The following is a 23,700-nucleotide window of genomic DNA, read 5'->3' as shown; positions in this document are numbered from 1 at the left end:
TCTGCTCTCCCCCTGTGCTCCACTGGTAATACAGCAGCACCAATTGGTAAAAATGAGACTGTGATGTCGTTGCGAGCCTCCCCAGAGTGGAGCCCTGCCAATGCTTGCCACTGATCCAGCGGCATGAACCTGCTCAACTGTGCAAAGTCAGTCTAATTCCCTCCCTCTGTTTTTCTACCTTCTCCCCCAGGGGGCAGCCACTGAAAGGAGTGACTACCCACCCATCAAGAGCTGGCAATTCGCTGCTATTAACCGTGACTGTGATTCCCAGTCTGCCCGGCAGTTCCTGAGAACAGGCCTGCAACGTCTCATATGCAGTAAAAGCTATAAGATGCACCCTGGCCAGCCCACATGACCTGATGGATGTACAATCCTCAGGAACAGTAATAGATTGAACACACTTGCCACTGAAGCAGGGAGAGAAAGCCCAGACCCCCACAAGGGGCCTGCTGATTTAGCACTCACTTTACATATAATTGAACTTTTCATTTACCTGAAAGACTCAAGGTGGTTGGCTGTTAAAGAAATGGGACAACCATGATTGAAGAGGAAAGTCAACAGATACAAGAGAGTTCCTCTTAAATCTAATCTCAACCCATGGCATGACTCAGAATCTGTGACGCCTGGTGAAATAGGCCCTGTGGAGAAACTTTGTGTGTTGGTTAGGAACCTAATACTCAGAGAGTTAACTTAATACGGTTAATGACATTTCCATATGAAGGAAGGGAACAAGAGAATTCCTCTAATGAAACTCTGGTGCCTTTGGAGGCATTGAGTACATTGAGTATGTCTCAGTAGGAATAGGGCCTTTTGAGGAACTACATACACTACTAGCCTTCAATAGAGGGAGCTGTACCAATAGATAAATGAGCCAGAGGATTAGCAGCTTGAAACATTCCATTTTTCCATCCCGTGGATACAGTTGAACAAAATGAAAAAACACCCAGTCATTTATTCAAAATGGAGACACATTCAAACTGTACCCTGACATCTTCTAGACTACTATATGGCACATACTAACAGAAGACAATAACTATGTTGACCATGTGTTGAGAATTTCAGTCATCAGTGACTTGTGAGACAAATGAATGACTGCATCAAACTTTCTTCACTTTTCTTTGGAAGTAACACACAGGTAATTCCTGTGCCATGTAATTTTGTAAATGCATGGCCACAGGAATAAGAGATGGATCTTTTTATCTTCTTTAAGCTACTATTTGAGGCTCAAATGACCAAGAATTCTATCAGTGTGAAAGAAGTCATGATGAAAGCAGTTGGTGTATGCAAATCCATGAAGGTAGCCTGGTCAATGGATGTCACAATTTTGTGGCTGTCCTAACAAGCTGTCAAAAAATAGGCAAGGCTACATATGTACATACATACATATTTCCCCCAAGGCAGGGAGTGTTTCTTGACTGTCCTGAAACTAACTTTGTAGACCAGGCTAGCCTCAAGCTCACAGAGGTCTGCCTCTGCTTCTTGAGGACTGGGGTTAAAGGCATGAACCACCACACACAACTTAAATATTTGTTTTAAAATACTGCCTTAAAGTATGTTTAATAGATGACCAAATGAGTTCATGCTTGGCTTATGGATGTTGTTAAAGTCATCTTATTCCCTGGTAAGTCCAGTTTCCCTGGACCTATCTTGCTACTGTGTTTCCACAGTAGTGTTGCTTTTGGTCCATAATTAGGGATGAAAAGAGGATTGGAAGTCTTTGTGGCATCTACTCAAAATGCCCACATGTTCTATAAGAACTGAACTTTCTTTCACAACAGGCCTTGAAGACTTGGCACGTGGTCAAAGCCTCCAACCTCGTCAACAATGACACAACTAAAGAGCTGGCTAGCTAGCCACTAACATTGAAAGACTCTACCGAAATGAGACAGATCCTCAACCCATCCAAGTCTCCATGGGAAGTGCAGTGGAGAATGACATGGGAGAAAAGGGAATCCCCATTTCCTTCATTGATTATATATTTTCCACCAGAGGGCAGAACTTGGATTTATCCTCTGGAGCTTCCTTACATGACAAAAACATCTTTCAAACTTTTGTACTATTGTATTTATATGGTGTTCATTCATTTCATTTCTAATGCTTGCAACTCAGTTGTCCTACACAGTATCAATAATTTTTAATCTTAAATAATATTTAAAACTCTGCTTTGTCAACTTTCATGGCATACTTGAAAGGAATTATCTGCATGAAACCCAACACTCTGTACAATGAATATATAATATATTGCAATATATAATTGCAAAAGTAAAATTAGAGGAATCTGGACTAAATGAGCTGAAAGAAGTTTCAATGATTTTTTTTCTGAATAATTCTACCAGAACTTTCAAGCTCAACCTACAAGTATTGTCTTACTGCAAGAATTAGAACTCCTTATTAGGGAAGATGGTACATGTTTTAGAAGCCCTCTGGAATGGCTTTCATTAACACACTCAGTTTATAACTTTTATTATTTAAACATATTTCTTTCATTACTCCCTTTAATGTCACCAGGACCAAAGTACAGTATTTAAGATATAAGAAGTGAGAGAAATATAAACAAAAAAGCTTGAGCAGGTCATGTCAACAGTATTTGAATGCCTTTGATTCTTGTATCCAAAAATATAAGGTGAGGAAGGTGATGGAATTTGAAGGTCTCCTTCATTCCAGCTCAGTGACCACCAACATTTACCATGTGTCACATTTGGGTGTGTGTGTGCACTCTCCTGCATCCTTACTCTGGTTCAGGGGATGAATGATTGAAAGATGACCTAAAACCTCCTGTTGTAAACAAATTTTTCATCATACTGGTGTTCTGAGTATGGTAAAGTCTCATTTATTTATATCTCAGTGATTTGGAACTTCCATAATTGGGAAACAGGTCAGATAAAGTGTTCTGTTCCAGGATATACAGGAAAAAGTTTCTATTCCTGAGATTTCAAGAATAATTTTAATCAATGAAAAAAATTCAGCATGGTTATAGGCATTTGCACAAAATTCATTGCATAGATGCTTTATAAAATTTCTGTGTTTGTAAAAAAAAAGGCATTTTGCAGTGTCATACAAATGATTAAATCATGAAATTGGAAGAAAACAGGTTCCCTGGATTACCTGAGCGACTTAAACATTTTATCTTCATGGTCAAAATTCTCAGTTTCTAATTCTTAGAGACCTGATTCCATGGATGAAGGTTTTTTGTTTGTTTTTCAGTAATATGGGGGTGGAGAGACTGCTTAGCAGTTATAAGCACTTGCTATTCTTGCAAAGAACTCAGGTTCAGTTCCCAGAACTTACATTTTTTCCTTACAATTGTCTGTAATTCCAGTTCTAAGGGACCCAGTGTCCTCTTCTAGCCTCACAGGGTATCAGGCATGCATGTGGTACACATACACGTACAAGCAAACAGTCATACACATAAAATTAAAAAAAAAAAAACCACAGTAGTGCTTCTCAGTTGTGGAGGTTTGAATGCAAATGGTCTTCATGGGCTCATATATTTGAATGCTTGCTCCCATTTGGGAAGGATTAGGAGGTGTGGCCTTGTTGAAAGAGGTGTGTCACTGGGGATGGGCTTTAAAGGTTTCAAAAACCCAAACTATTTCATTTGGTTCATGCTGCCTGGTCCTTGGTGTCTCAACATGTGAACTCTCAGCTACTGCTCCAGCACCATGCCCGCCTGCTGTAACCTTCCCCATCATGATGACTATGGACTTATGCTCTGAAATTGCAAGCATGCCTCCAGTACACACTTTCCTTTTATATGTTGCCTTGGTCATTGTGTCTCTTCACAGCAACAGAAAAGTATCTAAGACATCGGACTCTGTGAAGATCTTAACAGCTGCATATCCAGACTCAGGGCTACTGACTTGGTTTGGCTCACAACATGGTGCAGGAATGTATTTTTTTAAGCAATAATTTATTTCTATTTTATGTGTGTGATATTTTGCCCGAGTGTATGCATGTACATCACATGGGCTCCTGGTCTCTGCTGAGACCAGAAGAGAGTGTCAGTTTCACTGCAACTATATTTACTGGCGATTGTATGTTGTGGAAGTTGTGTTACCTTTCTTTATGCTGTGGAATATTTGGTTAATGATGCAAAGATGTGTTGCATTCTTTTATGTTACATTTGTTTAACTCTGTGAAGCTGTGTTGTGTTGTCAGTCTAAAACACCTGATTGGTCTAATAAAGAGCTGAATGGCCAATAGCAAAGCAGCAAAGGGATAGGTGGGGCTGGCAGGCAAGAGAATAAATGAGAAGAGAAATCTGGGAAGAGAACATTGAGAAGGAGCAAAAGGAGAAGAGAAGGAGTCCAGGGGCCAGCAAGCCATGGAGTAAGAAGTAAAGAAAGGTATATAGAAAGGTAAAAGCCAAGAGGCGAAAGATAGACTAGATAATGTAAGTTAAGAAAAGATGGGTAGAAACAAGCCAAGCTAAGGCTGGGCATTCCTAAATAAGAATGAGTCTCCATGTGATTATTTGGTAACTTGGTGACAGGTTTCCCCGCCAAGAGTAAAGTGCAAAGAGTAAATAATAATAAAACCAACTCCAGCAGGCAGTGGTGGCATAACGCCTTTAATTCCAGCACTTGGGAGGTAGACACAAGTGGATCTCTGTGAATTTGAGGCCAGCCTGGTCTACAGAGTGAGTTCCAGGACAGACTCCAAAGCTACAGAGAAACCCTGTCTCGAAAAACCAAAAATACAAACAAACCACAAAAAAAAAAAACATGGTTGTGAGCTGTCCCATGTGGGTGCCAGTAACCAATCCTTGGTCCTTTGAAGAACAGTAAGCTCTCTTGACTGCTCAGCCATCTTTCTAATACTTATTTTTTTTTACAAATGATCTTTCTTAGCTATTTAGAAATTTATGGTGAAATAGACCTTACTTTTCAATCTACTGTCTTGTTGAAAGTAATGGGAGTGTTAGTTTCACAAATTTCCCATAGTAAGTTGAATAACCCTCACAAATCTCCTAGAGTACAACTTCTTTAAAAAATGGCAATAGTAAAAGGCTTCTGAATCCACAATGACAAAAAAAATTAATTCCAAATCAATTTTGTAAAGAATCCCTGGTGTTTGGGGTAGTGCTTGCCCATGTTATACTGAATGACTTCACCATAGCTCTTGTTCTGAACATAGGACATGTGTACTTTGTACTGTGTGGGTTGCATGCCACACAGATTACTGGATATTAAGAATGCAGCATTTTCTCTATATACAAATTTTTATGTTTTTATACAAATATTATAGCTTAATTATGGAAAACATAGGCTTTCTAATTGGCATACCTTTAGATTGTACTGTGTTAGGGTATTTCATGTTGAAAATTGCTGTTTGGGTTGCTGGCTTGAGTTTCATAAATAAAAAATGAATTTTGGCTTGGACAAAATTTTCAACAATTTATGAAATGGACCCAAACTTAACCTCTGTCATTTGTTCTAAGTATTTGTTTATGTATGCTTTTAAAGACAGGGCCTCTACATAGCCCTATCTGTCCTGAAACTCACTCTGTAGACCAGGCTCTGGTCTCAAATTCACAGAGATCTGCCTGCCTCTGGTCCCCCTCACCCCCAGTGCTGGAATTAAAGGTGTGTGCCAGAACACTCAGTAGTACTAAATATTTATGCAAAGCAGCATTTTGTGTCATTGTCATCATCAATATAAGCCATTTCTTTGTGTCAGTTGCATACTTGACATCTCCATCCAGCACCACACTACATAGAAGTGATAGAGCCACTCTTCCTTCCGGTTCCGCCGACCTGATCCATAATGAGAGCCCTCATCCAGTGGCTGATGGAAGCAGAGACAGACATCCACAGATATACACTGAGCTGAAATCTGGAACTTAGTTGAAGAGAGAGAGGAATGAAGATTGAAGGGGTTGGTACTAGGTTGGAGAAACCCACAGAAACAGCTGGCCTAAACAAGGGGGAGCACATCGACCCCAGATGTTGTCTGGGAGGCCAGTACAGGACTGATCCAGACCCCTGAACATGGATGTCAATAAGGAGGCCTCTGCACTCCACGGTAGGTTGGGGGTGGGGGAGGAAGGATGGGGGTGAGGGGAGGGAAAGGGAGAAGGGATTTACATTTGAAAGAAGCTTGTTCCCAACTTGAACTAATAAAAAAAAATTTAAAAAAAAAGAAGTGATTGAGCCTTGCACTCTCCTGGAGGTCAGCGTCAAGATTCCACTGTCAGGACTCACCTTATACCTAATTTCAGTCAGGGTCTCAGGTCTCTTTGTTGTTCACTGCTGACCTTCAAGCTTCTGGGGATTCAACAATCTATGCTTCCAGATTTGTCGTAGAAACACTGGGATTGCATATGCACACTACTGTATTGGGCTTCATATGTGTTCCGGGTGTTTGAATTCAGTTCATTGCTTTTTCTCAGTGAGTTATTTATTCATCCACTGAATTAGTGCCTCAGCCCTGTTTAGATTATTTTAATTATTAGTAAATACTTCTACTACTAATTAACTACCATGAAATTATTCTACTATGCTTCCTGAAATGTTACATATTATTGAGAAGTTTGCTCTGTAATTCCTTGCTTATAATACTTAGAAGTGTATGATTTTTTTTTCTTTTTTTAGACAAAGATTTGGTAGAAAAAATGAGACATGAGAGTAGAAGTTTCAGTAAGATGAGAGACAGTTACTTTCCCATCTTTAAAGGATTGAAATAAGCTTCAGTGAAGGATCAGTCCCAGCTACATTTGGGTTCTTTCTATCTCTGAGATGACTCCTGGCCTTGGGTATCTCCTGCCTGCTTACAGCAATGTTACAAGGGTTAGATGAAGTCATCTGGGTGTCATGAGAAAGTAAATGACTGCTACTTGGAACTATAGCCAGTCCCTTAGAGAATGACACCCTGAAAAAGGAATGTCTTCACCTTGTGCAGGGAGAAAACAATTCCTGTGATGAGAGGCTGAAAAAGACGGAAAGATCTTGTGACTTTTTCCCATGAACTTCAAATTTCACTGGTCTTGATCATGCCAACTGGTGGATGAGTATTTTGTTAAAGCACCTTTAACTATGGCAGCAATGAATGGGAGTACCTGGTAGAAGCAGGGAAACACAAGCTCCCAAAACTCACAGAAGTAAGAATGGGTGTCTGAGTTAGTTCCGGCTGTGTAACAAAATTACCTCTGGATGAATAACAGACCTTTATGTTTCCATTTGGAGACTGAGAAGATGGAAATGTCAGCAGATGTGGGCAACCTTTTGTTTATTCTTCAGGAGATGACAGGAATTGGGAGTGGGGGGAAAAGCATTCTTTTTCCTATCTTCTATTTAGAGTCCACTAATTACATCACACACGGGTGTGTGCACGTGCACTCGAGCACGTACACACAAACACACACACACACACACACACACACACACACACACACACACACACACACACACACACCCTTGTGACTCGACCCCATATTCCAAGACAGTCATGATAGGAGATAAAGTTTCACATAGGAGTTTTGAAGGTACAGAGACACAAAACATCTAATCCACCTAATCCATTTCCACAAGCCATGAGATTGGATGAGGTTTGTAATGATCTTACCAGACCTGGGAATCCTCTTAGCTGACATCTAGATTATATAAAAAGATTATTCATGTAGTTCCCATAGTGATCAATTGATAAGTGATGGCTATTATTTATTATGCAAAATTTTTACCCTTACAAAGCACTAATGTGAAAACAACATCTGGAATTCTGGAGTTTTTATTGCTTAGAAGCCTTTCATATAGCATATATTGCACTATTTATAAATAGCCAGAATAGTTAATAATCCCTAAGCAACATTAGCAAAAATATAAAACCAGTTGACTTCTGACACTGATACCGATCGAGATGTTATTCATATATTCAATCTGTCCACTTCCTTAGCAGGCAGTCCTCTCTGTAATGGTAGCTCATGAACCCCAGGATATCTAAGTCACAAATTTTTTATTTGCCCATGGGTCTTCTACTCACTTGCTGTATTCTATGAGTTTTGAAGCTGTAGTTTCCTTTGATTTTTTAAAATTGCATTCATTCATTTATTTTGTATGTGTATGTGTGTGGGGGTGCCTGTGCAATGGTGTGCACTCATAGGAATCTGTTCTCTCCTTCCATCACTGGGGATCCAACTCAGGTCATCAGGTTTGACAGCAGATGCTGTTACCTTCTGAGCCATCTCACCAGTCCTGTACCTTTTCTTTGCAGTGAGCTTCCACCAACCTGCTTCTATTGGAATAGTTTTCTTAAGCAAGTCAGAACAGGGTCCCTGTTTTCTGTCCTCCTGATCCCATGTATCCATAGTTTGTCAATGAATCTTAGTACATGTTGACATTAATGATCGATTACCTAGACCTTCTTCTTTTAAAATTGCATGTGTGTGGAACGTGTGTATGAATGTTTGTGTTTGGGGGAGGGCGTGTGCATGGCACTGCACAGCACGTGTGTGAAGCTTAGAGGGCAGTCTTTTCATCAGTTCCATTCTTCCACCTCCTTCAGAACCAGGTCTACTTGTTTGTTGGGTGTGCTCAGCTAGCTGCCTGACAGACTTCTCTCACTGCTGCCTCCCATCCCACCATAGGGATGCTAGGATTATCAACAATGCCACTGTTCCCGGGGTTTTAGTGGGTACTTAGGATTAGAACCCAGGTCCTCACCTGAACTACAAGTGCTTTACCCACCAACTGTTATCCCAATCCTCAACCCTCTTCAAACCTCTCACAGATGATTTTATCACCTGCCATCTGTGAGGTGAATATTTCCCCTGGGATTCTGATATACATGTTTTCTCTTCCTATCCTGTAGGCAAATGCCTTGCTTGAAATCCATTGCAGATGCAGGACACTTTGCGAGTCAAGATATGAAGAAACAAAAACAAAACAAAACAAAACAAAACAAAACAAAACAAAAAACAGACTCGAAAAGGTAACTTCAGATGGAAATCACTTAACCTATAGGGAAAGCAGGCAGAGGAAGAACCTGAGTCCTTGGGCAGGGGGAGGCTTCAAAAGTCAGCCAGGTTTCAAGAAACACAAAGCTGGAATGGGACTCAGCACTCCCCAAAGAGGAGCTGCTAGCCTTTCCTTAAAAATTTCCAGAGAAGTAAACTCCCCTGAGAATTGGTTCCAGCTGATTCGCTGTTGTATTTAGGTTTCTTTATCATAGCTGTTCTTGGTAATTACACAGCAGCTTTCATGGGAAGAGCCTTTAAATAGAGCTGATAATGTCTCTCTAAGGTAGGTAAACACAGTGTCATTATCCCCATTTAACAGACCAAAGAATAGAGTAAGGGGTGTGAGCACCTTTTCCAGTGTCTCTGGGTGGTTTGGTTTTCTTCATTTCACTCTGCCTTGTCCCCAGGGTTTGCTCCCAATGCTCTCCTGTGACTCTGAGGTGACTGTGGTGTCTTAGTCCCCCACCCTCTCTGCTTTAGAGTCACCCTTTCCTGTCACCCTAAGTCTGGCTATACCATGCCTGGAGAATCACCAGTCCTGTGCAGGATCTAGACTTCTTAGGATGTAAGGAAGTGTGAGAGCTGCTGGATCCCAACATCATAACAATGCAGGCTGAGAAAATTGCCAGCTATACTCAAAAGCAAAAGGATGCAGCACACAGAAGGTGTTCAATAACGCTGTTGTGCGGATGAAGCCACACTGTGATAAATACAAGAATGAATGGGTGAAAACAGCAGTCCCTTGTACACTTTAAGTCAGAAACACATTAGATTATATCTTTGGCTTTTCACCTTGTTAGTATAAAGTGAGTAGAAAGCAAGGGGGGGTGGGAGGGCAAAGGGCAAATGACAGAAAGGAAATCAGGGTGATTTGTAGAAGAAATGTTTGTGTGTGAAATGTCCTTCAAAGGCCTTTGCTAGGAGTTGTTGGAAAGTTTTGGAATCTTCAAGAAGTGGGCCTAGCAGGAGGTTTTAGGTCATTGTGGTGTGCTTCGACTGGGAACACAAGACACTGGTTTCTTCCAGTTTCATTAGGCAGGTGGTTGCTAAGAGGCAGCCTTCCAGAGGAAAACAACAAGCCTATGGATTATGGAAGTCTACTGGGACCTCCAATAAGCCTTTCTTGTTTTTAGGTTGACTGTCTCAGCAGAAAACTAACAGTCATGTTGCATGATTCCTGAGTCTAACCCAGTACCCTAATTATGCACTGCCCTAAACTGTTCTAATTTTATTCCTACTAGAAAAGGAGAAAACAATGTTGTTTGTTGTCATGACCACACCTTACTGGTTTGTTGTTTGTTTGTTTGTTAAGCATTTGCCCTTTATTCTAGTGTTCTTTATTTTTGGGTTTTGTGGGATATTACTGTTGGTAGTTTTGTTTTTGTAACATTCAAAATATAGCCCAGCCTAGCTTTGAACTCGTTATTTAGACAAGAATAGCTTTGAATCCCTGATCCTTCTTCCTCTACTTCCTGGGTATTGAATGACAGGCATGTGCCACTATCCCTAGACTTTCTCTTGATTGCTTTGTCTCACAGAGTGAGAGCTACTCAAGACAGTGCAAGACTGAGTAAACCAGTTATCAGCATCATACAGGACACGCATATATGTGGTATATTTATGTCATATATATACTACAGTATTTATTTAAAGTTGTTCACTTAAATAATACTTTAAAACAATCCTCCTAGCCTGCCATAGTGCTTCCTGGTGCAGGCTAGAACTTCTAGAAAACATCTAAAGTAGGGGCCTCTCATCCATACTGTAATGATCTAGGGTAGGACCCAAAGTCATTTTGTCATTGGTGCTTGCTTGATTTCACATGAGTATCCTTTCCTGGGTGATCTTGGTATTAAGTCAGTAGTAAGAAGTAGTATTTTGAGCAGTTGTGTTGATCATGGGCTTTGATGTTAAACAACATCAATACCCAATGTTAAAAGGTTTCTCTCATACCATCCAGAATTATAGGAGCCAGAACGAAAAACCCTGAGCTCTGAGACCTGGCTGATGTTCTGACTCTCCATTTCTAACAGGTATAATCACAAAGAACACCACTAACTATCTTTAGGGTTTTGTTGTTTGTTTTTTGAGACAGGGTCTCATGTAGTCCAGGCTGGCCTCATAGTTACTGTAGAGTTGAGGATGAATTTGACCTGATGCTCCTACCTCAACAACCCTGTTGCTGGGATCATGGTTTGCACTATCGTGCCCAGTGTTATGCAGTACTGGAGACTGAACAGGGTGCTATGTGCGTGCAAGGGAAGCACTGTATTAACTGAAGCACAGCATTTTTTTTTGAAATAGGATCTCACAATACAGCTTAGACTGCCCTCAAATTCTGATCTTGCCTCAGCCGCCCGCTCCCTGCCCCCAACCTGGGATTACAGTTGTGCCTGGTTTAGATCAGCTCCTCATTGTCTATAGCTTTGCATATTGCAAGCATGGCTGACCACCCTTGTGTGCCTTGACTTCACTTTGGGGCTCCTTTAGCTCACAGGCATTGTCACCACTGTCTCTGACACATAGTCGCCCCAAACGGACTGTGTCCTTCAGCATGCACATGGGGGTATTTTGTCTCTGCCTTTACCACTTTCTTTTTGAACACCAAGTCTGCACACTGGCTGATGACAATGGAGGCCAATGAGGTAGGAAAGGCTTGAGGTCTGAGTCTATAAAGTTCAGTCCCTGCTCCTGACTTAAATCAGAACCCTCAAGGTCAGGAAAGCTTCACCTGGATAAAGCCTCAAATCCCATTCTTGGTCCAACTTCCAGCAAACAGATTTCTTATGCATTTGTACCTTCCTCCCCCTTTTCTCAGAAAAAATTCTTGTTTTATTTTTACATCTTATTATATATTGATTGATTGATTTTTCAATTGTGTGTGTGTGCTCCTGACTATGGAGACTGGAAGACAACCTTGGGTGTCCGTACCATGGTTCACCTCCTGTTTCTCATTGGTTTGATCCCTCAGGGATCCTCCTGTCTCTATCTCCTCACAAGCATGCCACCAAGTAGAACATTCTTATGTGGATGGGCTCTGGATCTGAGGATCAAGAGCAGGTCCTTATATTTGTAAGACAAGCTTTTACAGACTAAACCATCCTCTTAGCCTTTTGTGAACCCAAGCAGTTGATCATCTCCTTTGCTTGGTTAATGAAATCTCCTTAATTCCAGTAGCCCATGCTTAGTCTGGAGTACCAGTTGCAACAGAAATAACATTTCATTAATCTTTCCCACATCCCTTGGAGGAAGCTGCATGGCAAGTACTAGCTCTCGGCTCAACCCTTCCATTTCCAAGGCAAGGTATCAATACTCACTGGCACACAACTTGCTGCTGACATTTCAATGCCCATGCAAGAGGAGAAAGGTCTTCTTGTCTAAGTGAATAGCTTACAGACAAAAGGAGACAAACATGGCTCTCACCCTAGTGAGGCACTCCTAAGTAATGCCTGGATTTAAAACAAAGAAAGTTCAATGATTAGACTATGTGTCCTCCCAGCAAGTCTTGCTACTGAGACTTCTCTTTTGTTCCCTCCCTCCCATCTGGCTGGGTTTCAAAAGAAACATGAGTGACTTTCTGACCTGAATAAAGATTGGTACATCATGCACACAAAAAGGTGCAGGAAGAAACAAGATCATGGACTAATAAGGAGAAGTCAAGTTCAGGATTGAGCATATCCCATTAACACAATGTCTCTGGGAGTCTGAGTCAAAGTCAAGGCTTTAACACAATGATATGCTAAAGAAAGACAGTCCACTGCTCAAAAGATATTAAAGGAACAGTGGTGGAATCTCACTGTGTGATCTGGAGCCCAGTATCCTCCATTACTGTAACTCCAGAGACACATTCCTCCTGGGGGAACTCTGAAGCTGTCTTGGAGGCCCTGGAGCCAGCCTCCTGCCAAGCAGGCTCTTTCCAGTTGGAGAGTCACTGTTGGAGTGGCCATGCAGGGAGATGCAAGAAAAGTTAGTAACTGGCTATGTTGACTCCAAGCTTTCCCTGGAACTCTCAATAAGGCAGCTATGTCTGTTTACAAGAAAAGGAGTTGGGCTGATACTGTCTAAGGAGGCCCAGGGTATGTTGTAGGGCATTGGGGAAGTGATTCTGTGAAACCATCCTAGGGCTAAAGTAAAGGAAGATGATGTTCTTATTTGAGGAAGATCTGTCACCAGGGAGTGAGCGGAGTGTGGGTGGGTGTGCTGCAGACACAATGAGGTGAGGCTTGTGGGATCCAGCTCAGGGACACCCTGCTGCTGTGAGTGAAATAAGAATCTCTTATCTTTCTCTTTCCTTTTTGGTCCCTATAGGGAGTCTCTTCTTTAGATTCTTAGATGTTTCACCAACCTCAAAAGAGTGATGGTGCCAAAGATAACCCTAGCTAGAAGACTCTGATGCCTAGGAGACTTTCCCATAGGCCCTCTGGAAGGACCCTCACAAGGGCCTCTGAGTGCCATCAGTCTACTGTAATAACATCTCCAGCCATCACACCTCTACTGACAATGTTTACTACATATCTTAAAACTGAATTGTGGACACTCTGCTGTGAGGCTTGAATTATTCCTCAAGTGCTTGAGGGCAGCAGGAACCCAAATTTCATCACACGGTAGTAAATTCCCTAAGGACTAATAATTTCAAAGCTTTTCCTAAGGCTTATTTTCCCTTTCTCTTGTTAATAAGCCAGAATTTTAAGGTACAAATTCCATACAGGATTTTCCCCACACTTACCTTTCAATAAACTACTATTGTTTCTTTCTATCTTCAATGGATAGATGGAAAACAGAAACAAATTATTTCAGCCCTGTGGTTTTTCAGTGTAATTTAGTCTACTGGTGGCAAAAATCTTCTGAGGTTTTATTGAAGGTCCCTATTCCAGGTAGCAATCTGTTTAGACTCTGGGGTGGGAATGGAGAAGATATATTTCATTATGGAAATTTTGGGGTTGATTTTTAAGAGGATGGTTGGTGTGTGCTGGATTTTCTGGGGTGGATGAAGGGGCTTGCCTCCCCCCCCCCATTTCTAGTGTTGCATTGTTGGAGGTGACAAGAGGCTTTGTGGGAATTGCTGCTGAGCTGAGTTACTCTTCCGTTTTCTTATTCTGGGTCTTCGTTTTGGGATTTGTGATGAACTGAATTGTGTCTCCTCCAAATTCAGACATCCAAATCCTCAACCCAAATGTGACTCACCTATCTGTCTTTAAGGAAGCATCTGGTTGAATGCCTTCTAAACGGGAAACCCTGATCTAACAGAACTAGTTTTCTGATAAGAGAAAGGAGATGAGACTTCGTAACAACACAGAGGAAAGACCACATACAGGATGGAGGAAACCTTCCAATTAGGGAGACAGGCTCACCCCAAACTAGCCCTTGTGGTACTTGGCTCTGAACATGCAGCTTCTAGTCACCCAGTCTGGGATGCTAAGTTATGACAGACCAAATGGCAAATACAACCCTCCTTGGGAAAACTGCCCCATCCACACAAAGGGCTGACAAGGACCAGTGACTGAGTTCCATCCTTAGTTTTGGGAACAGACATCTGAGAAAGGCCCTCATGATGAAACACATGTAGTTGTCTCGTGAGAAGCTCTAGATTTCACTCCTTCATATGGCCCTGTGTCGTGTTACCTGCACTGTGTAGGGAGTACCTAGAATATACAAAGGCATTGTCCTTATTACTTCTTTGGTGTACTGAAGTTATATGTATATGGTGAGTCTCCATGGCAATGTTGTGATGAAGGGGAGAGAAAAGCTGGGGAAACGGATAAAGCTTTGGTGGTAGAATTTTAGTACCTATAAGATTACACACATGAATTTCTTTGAGCTTTCAGAAATTTTAAATGATTCTTAAACTCTGTGATTGAAATTTCCTTGAAAAATAGTAAAATTAAAGCACTCTCTAGAAAAATTCTTTCTAAAATACTCTTTCTAGGACACTATAGTTTGTTTTCTGGCCCTGGGACTATAGTTTGGCTGCAAAATAAAAATTATTATTATTATCTCATACATTACATCCTGACTGCAGTTTTCCCTCTCTCCACTCCTTCCAGTTCCTCCCCTCTTCTCTTCCCCAGATCCATTCCTCTGTTTCTCTTCAGAGAAGAGCAGGCCTCCTAGGGATATCAACTGAACACAATGTAACAATTTACAGTAAGACTAAGCACAAACCCTCATATCAAGGCTGAGCAAGGCAATCCAGTAGGAGGAAAAGGTTCCCAAGAGAAGGCAAAGAGTCAGAGACACCTCCACTCCCACTGTTAGGAGTCTCACAAAAAATGCCAAGCTAACAACCATACATATTTGCAGAGGTCCTAGCACAGACCCATGCAGGCTCTATGACGGCCACTTCAGTCTCTGTGAGCCCTTATGAGCAGGGCTCTTTTATGCATAAGGGATTCCCCTTCCCAGAAATCCAATGTCATTAGTCTACCTCCTACTCTCTCTGCTTGCCACTCCCTAGTTCTGGAGAAAGCCCAGTCCTGAATTTTTTTGAATGCATTAGAAGTGGCATTTAAATGTTTAAATTTTGTAGTATTTGCTTTCTCTCTTCATCTGTTTTCAACCTGAGAAGGCCTGAGTGCCAGTTAAGACTTTAAGTGATTCTAAAAGGAGTTCTATTTGGAATTGGGCAACATCTACAGCATGTGTCCAGGGTGGTAGAAGATGTTCTCTGCAGACTGAACAGAAAGCTAACCCAACTCCTCAAATCAATCACAAAGCCATAACAATAACAAAACCTGACTGATTTACAGGTTATTTGCTTCCTTGGCATATAGTAGGCAATACATTTAAAAAACTATGTCATCATTTACTTCAATTAATACTCTATTTCCTTGAATGTCCAGATAAAGAAATTTTTATTTAAATTGTAATCCCTCCAACATTCCAAATTCAGAACTATGAAAGTAGCTTGCAGTACTTTAATTTTTTACTATTTTATCTATCTATCTACCCATCTGTCTGTCTACCTATCTATTTATTTGTTTATTTATTCATTTATTTTGAGGCAGGGTTTCATGTAGCCCAGGCTCGCCTTGAAAATTTTATTTTTGTAGGTAGCAGAGGATAACCTTGAACTTCTGATCTTCCTGCCTCTACTTCTCAAGTCTGGGAGTTCAGGTTTGTGGGACCATGCCTGGTTTATGTGGCTCTGGGGGCCAAACCCATGTCTGGTAGGCAAGTATTCTACAAACTGATCAACATCCCATTCTTCTAACATAAACGTGTGTATTTTAACAGAAAGAAAAATTATTTGTTCATAATAATTCACCATTCATCTAGAAATATTAGCATTAAATCTCCAAAATGCCATGCCCCGATATGCTCACAGACTCTCATCACAATGGCACAACGGGACCTCAAGTAGGAAGAGCAGTAAAAGCCATTTCTTTTAAAAATCTACAGATTCTTTTTGCCTGAGGAAATCTGCAGAGACTGTACCAAAGAGGAAGCTGCCAAGCTATGCTGATAGTGAATTTAGTTTTTCCAGCTCAGCATCAGCCTTGGCTTGGCAGACTGGATGATGTGGAAGCCCTCAGTAGTAGTATCAGCCACCACTTCTAGTGCTTTGCTCTTCCCCGCTGGTATGCACTAGGAATGCTTCTGCATCTCCATAAACTCAGAAAATCTGGGTTTAATTTTGTTTTCTTTTGGCATTATTTCTTCTCAACATGGAGTGATTCTTACAAGTCTCAGTGGCCAAAGAATTGCACTTTATTTCTCTAGAATAATGATTACACAAATATTGTTGGAAAAAATACTTGGGTGTCTTTAGGGGCATTTAAGTAAATGATTAGTGTGATATTTATTTATTTATTTATGGCTTAAATAATTTATTTTTCAAATAAAGACTTGTTTAGCTAAGCCTAGACTTAAGTGCTTAAGCTAAGCACTTGAGAAATATAATGGCTGAATCAACAAAGCCAAAATAGTCACACAAAGATGACAACAAACAATACCAACATCAATTATGAACAATTTTTGTGGTCACATTGAACACCCATATTTTTAGTGGTAGTCATCTGTGCTAAAGAGGACAGGACACAGGACAACTTCCACAATATTTCTACATGAATTCTCTTTTCAACTTTTGTCAGCAACTGCCCCCAAATCTTGTAGTAAGCTCCCTCAGCTGTTACTCAGGAGCTATAGGAAGCTTCTTAAAAGCTCAGTATTCAAAAGACAAATAACACAGCCAAAAAGAAATGACCAAAGGGTTTGGATAGACATTTTTCAAGAAGAATATAATATGCAAATAAAAGGGAGTTTAGTATGCCAGTCTGTAAGGAAATACCAACCACAGTGACTCAGCATTTCACACTAGCCAGGGCATCCATAGCAAAAGAAGCAAGTGTGGCTGAGGTTGTGGAAACTCACACACTGATGACCACATGCCAAATGGCCCAGAGTCCCTCCAAAGACTCAGTTTGGTTTAGGCTAGCTGAGTCACTCTATCTCTATTCTACAGCAGCAAATCTACACATGGCAGAATAACGTAGGTCCAGGACCTGGAGAGATGACACAGTGGTTAAGATCACTTGCTGCTTTTTCTGAGGACTCCATACGGCAGCTCACAGTCATCTGTTAACTCCATTTCCAGGGGACTCAATGCCTCTTCTGACAATCACAGGCTCCTGCATGTCATGTGGTGCTCATGCATACACACAAAATAAAACAATACTAGAAACAAAACAACCCCAAACACAGCTCCATAAGGATGTATAGACAGGTGCATATAGCAGTGTAATTCATAATCACAAAAGGCAGAAACTGTCCATCAACTGTCCTAAAGGCAAAACCTGGCATATTCATACAACAGATTACTGCTCAGCTATAAGTATGTTACTTTCTATGTGACAATGCAGACATATGTGTATGCTATGCCACATTAAAGAAGCCAATCAAAGAAGACGACATATTTTTCAATTTTTCTTATGTGAAATGTCAGAACTGACAAATGCATGAAAACAAAAGTTAGATTGGTGGTTACCCACTCTAAGTATTCACAGCTGGATTTTACAGGTGATGGTCATACAGTATTTGAATGCTCACATTGCTGTGGATGGGGAAGACGGAGGAGGAATGAAGGCTGATTGCAAAAAGGTATGGAGATTCTTTGAGAAGGAGTAAGAGATAATGATTAAAATGTCCTGAAGTTAGTTGTGGTGATGATTTCTAACACAATACACCCATTAAATGATATACTTTGAATAACAAATTGTACCGTAAGTTACAACTTAATAAGCCGGTTATGTATGAAGCTACCATGGTTTGTCCAGCTGTTCTGACTGCTGACATAGATCAAGAGGATAGAACTGACTGCGGGATGAGCCAGGACACTGCTGGGAACTCCAAGGTGGATAAAGTGAATATAACATAAATCATGAGACAGTGGATGCAATAGGCAATGCTCTGCAGAGGCATCTTGCTGTCAGCATAGTGTCAGGAGTGAGGCTATGGTATCTACACTAGACAGGTTATGTGTCCTACCTAAAAGTGAAAAGAGACACAAGTAAGGAAATAATATGCACATATAGAGCTACTTCCATAAGATCAAGCACACTGACTTCTTGCCAAGATGCCTATGTTGTGCATTCGGAGCCCAAACATTCAAAATTGAAACAAGATGGCTAGTATTATGTGTGTTTTGTAGGTGGGGAATCTGAAAATCGGTTACGTAAATTACCCACGTTAGAGAAAGCTTGCATGAGACTGAGGTGGGATTTGAACCCACACCTGTCTGACTTTTAGGTCTTACAGAGTATGCAGCAAAACTGTTTATAATATTTACATTATAAACTTGACCTTTCATGTGTCTCTCCTGTGACATCCCTCTGTTTCTCCCTTTTGTCATTTTGGAACGGATGCTTGAGAAAGCCTTAAAAGAGGGAGATTACAGAAATTGCCACTGACAGTGATGGTACAGTTGCTATAGTAACCAATCCACCAAATTGGTCTGTGCTACTAGGCACACACTTCTGCCTCTGCAATACTCTGGTGCTGACTAAGATGCTTCACGTCCCCAGCAAACCCCTGTGAAAGCATAGGAAATAGAATGAGCTTAGGGTCAACCGTGTGTGTGCGTGCAGCATGGGTGTTCCTTCCAAAGTTTCCCCTCCTGACTCCCTTATTTTATCTCCACTCTCACAGTCCTTTCATTTTACACATTATATTTGTGGTACTTGGTTTTAAGGGATGCTGAACATCAGGGCTAAACTACAGTCTGTTGCTTTGTTCTAAGCAGGGTTTTATAAATAAGGCTATTTTCTTTTGGGCAACAAATTGACCCTCCCAACCCAATAATTCTCTGACTCCATGCCAGACTAAGAATGGACCAGCACCTCATTTTCAACACATAAACAAAGCAAACATCCTTTGATTTTCTTAAAAATTCACAGAAGTTACTGTGCAGAAACCAGAAGCTAACAAGCAACACTAGTTGTGGGCACAGGCAGAGACGTGCATACATCCACTCGTCCACCTTTTTTCTGTTTCTGTTTTCAAGGACTCCTTTTCTTAGACTGATGCTTTCTGTCTCCCTCCCCATCTCCGTTTCACTGGCCTTGCCTGTCTTCAGAGGCACCTGAAGGGGCATAAGGCAGAGAAGTGAAACCGACTGTAATTCTTCAGTTCACTTCTCTGCAGCCTCCAGTGAGCCAGGCTCCAGACGGTGGCCCAGCTGAGCTCTGAGAAGTTCACAGTCCTAGCACAGGTGCAATTTAGCAGCCCTGCTCACAGGAACCCGGAGGAGAGGAGCCAGGCGTGAGGATGTGGGGGCGTATGCAGTAGAAGTGTGGGAGACTAAAAGAAGACAACTCTTTCCTATGAAACTGAAACTCTTCTATCTTAGAAGGTTACTTACTATTCCCCTCTGGTGGATTGAAGACAGTTCCTGAAGCCACCAGGAATTCTAATCCTCTCATCTGTCCTTGGTTTCACCTTTGTGTCTGTTCTACTTCCTTCTCCCGGTCTTAAAATTTCATGCTGTACATGAAATTAGAAATACTTCTCAGAGTTGTCTTGATGGGCAAATGTGTATTTAGAAAAATTTGGGTTCTTGTGGCTTTTAAAAATTACAAATACATTTTAAGTAGCATTTTGTGTATACATCTTATTCTCCTTCCTTCATTTCTTTTTTTCTTTCTTTCCCTTCTTTATTTGTTATTGCTCTGTATTTTTATTAGCTAGTTGCTCTAGACCAGAACACTGGGAAATCAAACTACATTACAAGCCCATTTTACAGATGCAGGGTTCTGCTAAAGGAAAGCAAAGACAGTCATATAACTCTATGAATTCAAAGGCTGCTGCCTTTGCAATATTTGCATAATTGTTAGCCTACTTTCACAGTTCAACTAAAAAGCATACTGACTTTCCACTGTACAATGTGCCTCTGTAGTGGCTGCTCCTATTCAGGGACTGCATCTTTGTCTGTGATAAGACCATCTCTTTTGCAGCCCCTAGACACATGTATTCTTTTTTGGTGCCTGGAAGGTGTCCGGTGCTTTTCTGCCCGAGGACTTGGCATGTGTTTTCCCTGCTTTGCTTTACCCTGTTGCATACTCCCAGTTTCTCCATACCTGTTATCATGTTACCCTGGATAGCTCCTCATTCAACCTTCTCTATAGAGGAAATCTTTGGCTAGCCAAATAAGGTAATGACCCTCTGTTCCATGATGTCCTCATAAAGAAGATACTTGATATGTGCTTATCTAGCACCAGTCTGATTAATCCTTCTTGCGCCCCCTCCCTACCCCTCCCCAACACCTCTTTCTCTTCTTTTTACTATAAGCTACAAAACTTGAGGAATGTGTCCATCTTGTCCATCTCTGTATCTTGGACCTCAGCATGGAGTTGGGCCCCAGCGTGTGACCACTGCAAATGGACAGATATTCCATAGCACAACCTTTTGTTACTGACAGGCTGCAGTGCCTCACCCCAAATTCCCTTTGTGGGTAAGACCCACTCATGCATGTAGATTTAGAGAAGCCACGCAAGGTAATGAATGTCTCCTTGCTTTTCAGCTCAAAGGATGCTGGGAATTGAGAGAGTTTTGCATAAAATACACTTATGTTTTCATCTTCTATATTCGACAAAGCTGTCTGTCACCTTTGATTCCTGGCACTTCTAAAATGACTGTATTATGAAGCACAAGAATAAAGGTTAACTTTTTTAGATGGCATATCTTAGTCACTTCATCTTTTGATGGCATAACACTTAGTAGACAGCTAAAATTATTGAAGTGAATCAAATCACATAGGATAAGATAGCATGGTAGACTTTTCTTTGCAAACATCTTTTTTGTTGTTTTAAGGAATAACAGTTCTTTCCTTTGCAGTGGATTCTGTTGATAACTTTAAGGTATGTAAGGTTGAGTGTGTGTAGACTCAAATGTTTCTTGAGTTGTATTTACCTCCCTAATACCAAATCCTTAATCTCTAGAGTTTCTTACCCACCTTCTTGTATTATTGCTTCTCATTTCTTCCTTCTTTGCATAGTTTGTCTCTTAATGACTTCTCTGATTCCCTGTATTTTGTTGTGTTTTTCTTGCTATCTTTTATTTTGTTTTACCCTTTCCCATGACTTCTCTCTATCTCCTTTCTCCTGTTAACTTTCTATCTGCTTTCCTTCCAATACTGCAAACCATCTTAACCCATTTCCATTCACATTATTTGTGAACAAATAAAACCTTCTGATATTTACAGCAAAACCCCACATATTCTGTCTGTCAAATATAGTAATACTAACAGTTCTTCCTCCCACTTATTTTATATCAAAATACCACTGCTTTATTTTTCCTTTTTAAAAAAAAGATTAACACTAGAAATTTAGGCATCATGAAATATCTTGGAAGTTAATGCAAAGGACATAGGAAATGAATGTTTCTTGAAATCTTAGAATGGTGGAAGGCTTAAACAGTTATGCCAAAACAGTTAATAAAATAATTTCTTGAAGCAAAATATAAACAGAAATCATTTCCAAAGAGGTTGATCTCATTTTACATTATGAAAGTATGTAGATAATTTTATAGTTCTATCTTGATGTACCTGTTGTATACAGCTCCTTGAAATATCATAAATATCATTTACATGAGTAGAATTCTGCCCCCACCCCCCACGCAAACAAAACTGACACCTAATGGTCTAGTTTGAAGCAGTCCTGAGAAAGTGATTTTTGGTTCAAACTTGAGCTATGCAGTTTTGTTGTATTCTCCTTCCTTTTGTTTGTTTGTTTTTTGAGGCAGAACACAGGGTTTCTCTGTGTAGCTCCGGCTGTCCTGGAACTTGCTATGTAGACCCTGAACTCATATAAAACTGCCTGTATCTGCCTTCTAAGTGCTGGGATTAAAGGAATGCAATACCACTGCCAAGGTTTTGCTATATTTTCGTCATTATTTTTTGTACTTAGACTGAAGTATGTGTTCATATGTATTTGAAATGCACTGGCTTATCTACTTTCTTGTTCTATACTCTGAGAACTAAGAGTTAAAATGTGGTAGACTAGTAGACTGGAATTCTGGTTTCTTAGTGTATTTTCTTGCTTTTTCCTTGACTGGGCAGCTGCAAGGGTTAAAAGGTTGCAAACTTCAGTCACTGTTGTGGCATGGTGAAGTCAATATGTAGAAGGTATAGATTAGCATTTGATTTTAGCCATGTTGACAATACACATTCCCAATGACTGCTTATTCTCCCCATACTGAATATTCACAAATCAATACTATTCAGATGATTGGTGCATCATGCTGCCATTTTCCAGTCTCTGAAAAGACTGAAAGAGTTATTCATATATGAGCAACAAAAGCAATATGTGAAGTTCCTAGTAGGTGTTCAATTAGTGGTAGTTACTATACCCACAAGCAACAGGCAAGCTGGGGGTGGGGTGGAGGAGGGATAGAGAGACACACAGAGAGACAGAGAGGGAGGAAAAGCGGGAGAGTTCACCTTTGCAGGTTCTGGATCTCATATGCTTGAAAAAGATGAAAACCTTATTCTCTCTCTCTCTCTCTCTCTCTCTCTCTCTCTCTCTCTCTCTCTCTCTCTCTTGGATCGCTCATACTATTGATGTCTAGGATTGCTATTAGGATCTTAAGTTTTACCATGGAAACATGAAATTCTAACCTGGCATGATAGAATTAGTCATGAAATCTTTCTAAATGGAAGGCAGAGGACTAATGGGGAATCTTTCCATTAGAATAAGGTCATTTATTTGTTTGGTTTGCTTCATTTTGTGTTGTTGAGGCAGGTTATGTTCCTGGTCAGCCTGGCACTCTCTACTCTCTCAGACTGGCCTAACACGTGTTATAATCCTCCTGCTTCAGCCTCCTGAATGCTAGGATCACAGTAGGGTGTCACTGTCTCTGATAGTTTTGCTCACTGATACATCTGCAGTGACCATAACAGAGGTTGACAAACCATGGTCTAATGAGTGAAGTGAGCCTACTTTCTAGTTTTGTGAAGCTCCAAAATTGAGGATGGTTTGCATGCTTTTAAGTAGTTGAAAATAATGACATGAGAATTAATGGAAGCTCTTTATCTACAAAGGCAGTTTTACTTTAGCATACGTGTGCTTAGTCACTGATTCACTGTCTATGCCACTCTTGCACCGTGAGAGTGGGATTATTGCAATGGAGGGCTTATGACCACAAAGCCAAAAAAATGTATTCATTTGCTTTTTATAGAAAAAGAGTTTCTGATAACAGGAACAATACTTCTCTTTGAGGTGTGTGTGTGTGTGTGTGTGTGTGTGTGTGTGTGTGTG

General features: G+C 40.7%; 1 protein-coding gene across 1 annotated transcript in view; it reads right to left on the bottom strand.

Moving 5' to 3' along the window:
- Klhl14 (kelch like family member 14) overlaps positions 1 to 23,700 on the bottom strand; it is a 113,574-nt gene that overhangs the window by 83,630 nt on the left and 6,244 nt on the right. The gene's annotated exons all lie outside the window — the stretch shown is intronic.

Source organism: Cricetulus griseus, chromosome 2 (genome assembly GCF_003668045.3).
Source record: "Cricetulus griseus strain 17A/GY chromosome 2, alternate assembly CriGri-PICRH-1.0, whole genome shotgun sequence".
NCBI classification, from domain to species: Eukaryota; Metazoa; Chordata; class Mammalia; order Rodentia; family Cricetidae; genus Cricetulus; species Cricetulus griseus.
Note: the sequence above shows the minus strand (reverse complement) of the source record. Positions and strands in the feature narration are given on the sequence as shown.